General features: G+C 48.1%; 1 long non-coding RNA gene across 1 annotated transcript in view; it reads right to left on the minus strand.

The window, feature by feature from the left end:
• Nucleotides 1-4,796: 4,796 nt before the first annotated feature.
• LOC116980308 overlaps nucleotides 4,797-7,500 on the minus strand; it is a 24,969-nt gene continuing 22,265 nt past the window's right edge. The window contains exon 4 of the long non-coding RNA XR_004413923.1: nucleotides 4,797-4,934. This is a non-coding gene — a long non-coding RNA (uncharacterized LOC116980308). The remainder of the gene's footprint in view (nucleotides 4,935-7,500) is intronic.

Here is a 7,500-nt window from a genome sequence, read left to right on the forward strand (position 1 = left end):
CTCTAAAGGGGCTGTCCCACTGTTTGCCCTCGACTCATACTCGCAGCACGGTCGACACGAGGTCCTAGGAGGTCTTTGTAACTCTCCTTCATGCTCGAGAGTGGTCCCCGCGTACTCGAGGCCTCAGCTAGGTCGTGGCGTATTTTTCAACATGCTGAGAAATGCCCGCGAGTAAAAAAGGATCGGCGTGGAAGGGCCTATTCCCACGCTGTATCGCTCTATGCGTACAGTTTTGGTCTCCTAATCTGAGGAAAGACATTCTTGCCGTAGAGGGAGTACAGAGAAGATTCACCAGACTGATTCCTGGGATGTCAGGACTTTCATATGAAGAAAGACTGGATAGACTCGGTTTGTACTCGCTAGAATTTAGAAGATTGAGGGGGGATCTTATAGAAACGTACAAAATTCTTAAGGGGTTGGACAGGCTAGATGCAGGAAGATTGTTCCCGATGTTGGGGAAGTCCAGAACAAGGGGTCACAGTTTAAGGATAAGGGGGAAATCTTTTAGGACCGAGATGAGGAAAGCATTTTTCACACAGAGAGTGGTGAATCTGTGGAATTCTCTCCCGCAGAAGGTAGTTGAGGCCAGTTCATTGGCTATATTTAAGAGGGAGTTAGATGTGGTCCTTGTGGCTAAAGGGATCAGGGGGTATGGAGAGAAGGTAGGTACATGATACTGAGTTGGATGATCAGCCATGATCATATTGAATGGCGGTGCAGGCTCGAAGGGCCGAATGGCCTACTCCTGCACCTATTTTTCTATGTTTCTATGTTTCTTTGACTCGGATCATTGACTCATTGAAAAGGCAACATCTAAATCGTGCTTTACGGGTCCTGTCAATTCTACAAGCTGTTACAACAAAAGGCACCTCATTAAAATGTGAAGTTGATTGGACAAATTAATGGCGTGCAGAGGAGATTCATGTCCCTGACTGAATGCAATATGGCAAAATCAATCCCAGCACAACATTGGCTCAAAAGGTAATTTAATGAATTTTACAAGCAAATTATACCGATGATGATCAAATTTTAATCTGTTTCATTTCAACTTGATAGCAATGATCTGCCTAACCAAATGAAGACGGACACTTAGTATTTTGAATTTAATCAGTGAAATTACAGAACGCAGGGACTGTATTAACTCCTCTTTATATTCATAGAACAGTCCAGCTCAGGCCAAGGCCCTTCGGCCCACAATGTTTGAAACATAGAAACATAGAAAATAGGTGCAGGAGGAGGCCATTCGGCCCTCCAAGCCAGCACCGCCATTCAATATGATCATGGCTGATCATCCACAAACAGTACCCTGTTCCTGCCTTCTCCCCATATCACCTGACTCCGCTATCTTTAAGAGCCCTATCTTGCGAGTCTGTGGAATTCTCTGCATCAGAGGGCGGTAGAGGCCGGTTCTCTGGATACTCTGGATATCCCACTAGCCCCTAGAGCTCTATCTAACTCTCTCTTAAATCCATCCAGTGATTTGGCCTCCACTGCCCTCTGTGGCAGGGAATTCCACAAATTCACAACTCTCTGGGTGAAAAAGTTTTTTCTCACCTCAGTCTTTAATGATCTCCCCTTTATTCTAAGACTGTGGCCCCTGGTTCTGGACTCGCCCAACATTGGGAACATTTTTCCTGCATCTAGCTTGTCCAGTCCTTTTATAATTATATATGTTTCTGTAACATATAAGATTACTGTATCAATTTATTGTTGTGTGGGGTCTTTATAAAATTGCAGTTTTTTTCTCACAAATATGTCATTACTGATTCTGTTCCATGCTGTTTTGTGGTTTTCTTTTTTGCACAATCCGCACGTATTGCCACTTTTCATTTCACTGCACGTCTCGTGACATATAAACTTGACTTGACCTGACTTGACTTGATTATTAAGGGTCTGGACACGCTAGAGGCAGGTAACATGTTCCCGATGTTGGGGGAGTCCAGAACCAGGGGCCACAGTTTAAGAATAAGGGGTAAGGCATTTAGAACGGAGACGAGGAAACACTTTTTCACACAGAGAGTTGTGAGTGTGTGGAATTCTCTACCTCAGAGGGCAGTGGAGGCCCGTTCTCTGGATACTTTCAAGAGCGAGTTAGATAGAGTTCTTAAAGACAGCGGTCAGGGGATATGGGGAGAAGGCAGGAAGACAATAGACAATAGGTACAGGAGTAGGCCATTTAGCCCTTCGAGCCAGCACCGCCATTCAATATGAGCATGGCTGATCATCCACAATCAGTACCCCATTCCTGCCTTCTCCCCAAATCACCTGACTCCGCTATCTTTAAGAGCCCTACCTAGCTCTCTCCTGAAAGTATCTAGAGAACCGGCCTCCACCGCCCTCTGATGCAGAGAATTCCACAGACTCGCAAGATAGGGCTCTTAAAGATAGCGGAGTCAGGAGATCATTCATAGGGGGCGCCATCTTGGGGCACGGCTGCCTAGCTAGCAGCTGTCCATTTTTTCCACTCTTTTCTTTAATTTTTAGTGAGTTTTGTATTTTGTTTTTAGGAGGTCTAGACTTTTTTATGTTGGGGGGGGTGGGGTGGAGGGGGAATACTTTCTAGGGTCCCTACCTGGTCGGAGAGGCAGCTTTTCTCCGGGCTGCACAGTCGACCCGTCCTCGCGGCCTACCAGCGGGCCTGGAGCGGCGTTTCCTGTCGGGGACCGCCCAGCACCTTTGGCTTCGGTGGCAGCACAGTGCTGGAGCGCTATCGCGGAGCGGAACGGGCGATGCCTTGCCTGGGTCGCCGCGCTGGATCGCCGCGCTGGATCTCCGGTGAGCTGAGACCGGCGAGGAAAACATCGCGGAGCTGCGGGTCTGCGGAGCGACCAGCTGCGGGCGGCAGCGCTGATTTCAACATCGGGAGCCTGGGATCTCTCGATGAGATCGCCAGTGATGGAGCTCCAACCGTCGCGGCCTTGTCGGCTCCGGAAGCCGCGGTCTCCGGTAAGGAAGCGGCCGTTCCATGTGTCCCAAGCCGCTGAGAGGACTCTCCCGACGCCGGAGCACCATCTCCCGGCGAGAACGGCCTGGAACATCGGGCCTCTGTAGAGGCAACTGTGGAGGCCTCAATAGGCCCGACTATGGGTGAACTGGGGTTGGGGACTGGACATTGTGCCTTCCCCCATAATGGTAACCATTGTGGGGGGATGTTTCTATGTTAAACGATTCTTAATTTGTTCCGTTTCCAAGATGGCTGCTGGAAGGGAGAGTGAACGCTGGCGCAATTAGCTGCCGCTGCTCTCTCTTTGAATTGTGTCTTTGAATTGTGTCTTGTTGATGTCTTTATTATTTATTTATTTTTATTTTTTTTGTTTTGTTTCATTCTGCTTACATGTTTTTTATTCTGTCACTAAATTTTGTAAGGTGTCCTTGAGACCCTTGAAAGGCGCCCATAAATAAAATGTATTATTATTATTATTATTATTATTATTCTGGGTCAGTTTAGTTTTGAGATACAGCGTGGCAACAGGCCCTTCAGCCCATCGAGTCCACACGACCAGCGATCACCGTTCTCAATAGTTCTGTGTTATCCCACTCTCTCAGCCACTCAATACGCACTAAGGGCAATTTACAGAAGCCAATTAACCCACAAACCCTCAGGCCTTTGGAACGTGGGAGGAAACCAGAGCACCTGGGGGAAACCCACGCAGGTCACGGGGAGAACGTGAAAACTCCGTACAGACAGCACCCGTAGTCAGGATCGAACCCGGGTCTCCGGCGCTGGGAGGCAGCAACTCTACCGCTGCACCGCTGATGTGGAGAAATGCTCAGCAAGACAGCCTTCTGCTCCAAGAATCTCTCTTGAGGAAGCTTTTGCGAGGAGTTTATCTGTACAATGTTATTAAAATGTGGCTTGAGGGATGATTGCCGTAAATATCACTGTGATAACATTCCCAGCTCCGAGTCCAGACTTGTGAGTTAAGTCACGTTCTCAGATTTAAGGACTTAATTTCAGCGGTGCAGAGGGTTCAGATTAGTTTAGTTTAGAGACACATGAGGGAAACAGGCCCTTCGGCCCATCGAGTCCGCACCGACCAGCGATCCCCGCACATTAACACTATCCTACACACACTAGGGACAATTTTACATTCATACCAAGCCAATTAAACTACAAACCTGAACGTTTATAGAGTGTGGGAGGAAACCGAAGTTCTCGGAGAAAACCCACGCGGTCATGGGGAGAACGTACGAACTCCGTACAGACAGCACCCATAGTCGGTATCGAACCCGGGTCTCTGGCGCTGTGAATCAGCAACTCTACCGCTGCGCCACCGTGCCGTCACTTACCGGAAACAAAATGATGGAGGAACTCACGGGGTCAGGCAGCATCGCTGGAGGGAAGGAATGGGTGACGATTCGGGTCGGGACCCTTACTCAGACCTGACCCACTGATGTACTCTGGCACTGATGAGCGGTGTAAGGCAGCAACTCTACCGCTGCGCCACAGTACCGCCCAAGGTTTACTACACCTGTAGACGATCTTCACTTCATGGGCATCACGCTGGCGCAGTGGTAGAGCTACTGCCTTACAGCGCCAGAGACCCAGGTTCCATCCTGACAATCTGTACGGAGTTCTTCCGAGATCTTCGGTGTCATCCCACACTCAAAAGACGTACCGGTTTGTAGGTTAATCGACTTGGTATAAAGGAAAACAGTCCGCAGTGTGTGTAGGGTAGCGTTAGGGTGCGCGGGGATCGTTGGTCGGTGCGGTCTCGGTGGGCATAAGGGCCTATTTGCTCGTTGTAACTCTAAAACTAAAAACCAAACTTAAAACACTGCATAAGATTCCTTACCATTGACAATGACAGTGATGTCTCTGAAATCAATCTCTCCCCTTGCCTCCACTCGCCCCTCACATCTGTAGATGCCTTCGTGTTTCTTACTAATGCGTCGAATCTTCAAGTTGCCGTCGTCATCAAACATAACGTTGTCTAAGGAGCAAGAGAACAAAAGTATAAGCCATGAAAGAAACAGAGAGACAGCTGCAAGCTCGGAGCGATAGGCAGAGATATTGTGCACTTTCAAACACAGCTTTGGCACGACCGATTCTTCAGATTTACCCGCAATCATAAGATAACAAGTGATAGGAGTAGAATTAGGCCATTCGGCCCATCGAGTCTACACCGCCATTCAATCACGGCAGATCTACCTCTCCCTCCTAACCCCATTCCCCTGCCTTCCCCCCATAACCCCTGACACCCGTACTAATCGAGAATCTATCTATCTCTGCCTTAAAAATATCCACTGGCATTGCCGACCAGCATCTGTAGTTGGTCATCGAGTCGGAGATGAGGAAACAATTTTTCTCGCAGACAGTTGTGAGTCTGTAGAATTCTCTGCCTCAGAGGGCGGTGGAGGCCGGTTCTCTGGATGCTTTCAAGAGAGAGCTGGATAGGGCTCTTAAAGATAGCGGAGTCAGGGGATATGGGGAGAAGGCAGGAACAGGGTACTGATTGGGGATGATCAGCCACGATCACATTGAACGGCCGAATGGCCTACTCCTGCATCTATTGTCTATCGTGACGTTCTTCACTCTGAAGAAGGTGTCTCGACCCCGAAACGTCACCCGTTCCTTCTCTCCAGAGGTGCTGCCTGGCCCGCTGAGTTACTCCAGCATTTTGTGTTTATCTGTCGGTAGAATTTGTCGCCAACACCAACTGTGTTGGTACATTTCCGTTTGAAGAACGGTGTATTTCCCCCTTGAGGAGCGCTATCTTTAATTCTGAACATGCTCAGTGTCTTGGCCGTGGCATTAAATATGGCAGCCATTCGTCAAATATGGTAGAATGTTCATATGGATCAACGCTGGGAGGTATTGTTCCAATGTTGAAAAGTTGGCAATATCCTACACTACTAATTGCATGATTTAAATTGCCTCATTGAACTTGATGTATGCTGAAGACAGCTAAATCAAGGCTAATTATACTCATTACAGTTGATCCTTTCAATACAGTGAAACAGACGGATATACATAATGGCATAATCCTTTTATTAAATTGATTTAGAGATTGGCTGAAAATAATTTTTTCTTTCTCCAAAGGGATGAGGCAATTCTGAGAACAATGACTAAGTGACGCCCATCCTTTTCGTTGAGTTTGGAGATACAGAGCGGAAACAGGCCCTTCGGCCCACTGAGTCCGTGCCGATCAGCGAGCAGTCTATCCTACACACACTAGGGGCAATTTACTATTTCTACCGAAGCCAAACAACCTATAAATCTGAAGGTAGACAAATATGCTGGAGAAATTTAGCGGGTGCAGCAGCATCTATGGAGCGAAGGAAATAGGACATTAATTCCTTTGCTCTATAGATGCTGCTTCACCCGCTGAGTTTCTCCAGCATTTTTGTCTACCTTCGATTTTCCATCATCTGCAGTCCCTTCTTAAATCTATAAACCTGCACGTCATTGGGGGTTCAGTATTGATGTGGATAGAGAACTGGCTGGCAGACAGAAAGCAAAGAGTAGAATGGCAGGCAGTGACTAGTGGGGTACCGCAAGGCTCAGTGCTGGGACCCCAGCTATTTACAATATATACTAGACTAAGTGGGACTCGCAGCATCACACGGGAGGGCTGGTCACCAACGCAATATTCCACCTCTCCACCAATTCCAATACTGCTCGCCAGTGGGGGGGGCTGTCTGTTGCGCTAGTATGGGTATTGCGGGCCAAAGGTACTGGTTTCCAGAGGGCTAGTATAGACGTTGTGGGCCGTATGGATGCTTGGGCAGGCATCCAACGATTTTAAAAGCCAAGCCAAGGCAAATAATTGGGCTGCAGCCACCTGAAAACCAAAATTCATTTTGTGAACACAAACTTGTTAAAAAGGCGAGGCAAACAATTGGGCTGCAGCCACCCGACAACCAAAATTCATTTTGTGAACACAAACTTGTTAAAAAAGGCGAGGCAAACAATTGGGCTGCAATTGGATTTTATAGTCCCTCCCCCTGCCGCCAGCGGGGGCAGCAGGGAGAATGGGGAATTTTGTAAAAACATTAATATCTCTCTCATTTTTCATAGACGGAAAAAGTCCTCCGCACTCATACGGCGGGGGGGGGGGGGGGGGGGCTCTGAGTGAGGTGGCCAAAAATGACGGCCGTAGGTGGCGGCGTTCTCTCGGAAATCGCAGCACAGTCGGCCAAAAGCGGTCAAGATCAGAGATTTAGTAATATAGATTAATGATTTGAACGAGGGAATTGAATGCAACATCTCCAAGTTTGCGGATGACACGAAGCTGGGGGGCAGTGTTAGCTGTGAGGGGGATGCTAGGAGGCTGCAAGGTGACTTGGATAGGCTGGGTGAGTGGGCAAATGCATGGCAGATGCAGTATAATGTGGATAAATGTGAGGTTATCCACTTTGGTGGCAAAAACAGGAAAGTAGACTATTATCTGAATGGTGGCCGATACGGAAAAGGGGAGATGCAACGAGACCTGGGTGTCATGGTACACCAGTCATTGAAAGTAGGCATGCAGCTGCAGCAGGCAGTGAAGAAAGCAA

Source organism: Amblyraja radiata, chromosome 14, assembly GCF_010909765.2.
Source record: "Amblyraja radiata isolate CabotCenter1 chromosome 14, sAmbRad1.1.pri, whole genome shotgun sequence".
Taxonomy (NCBI): Eukaryota; Metazoa; Chordata; class Chondrichthyes; order Rajiformes; family Rajidae; genus Amblyraja; species Amblyraja radiata.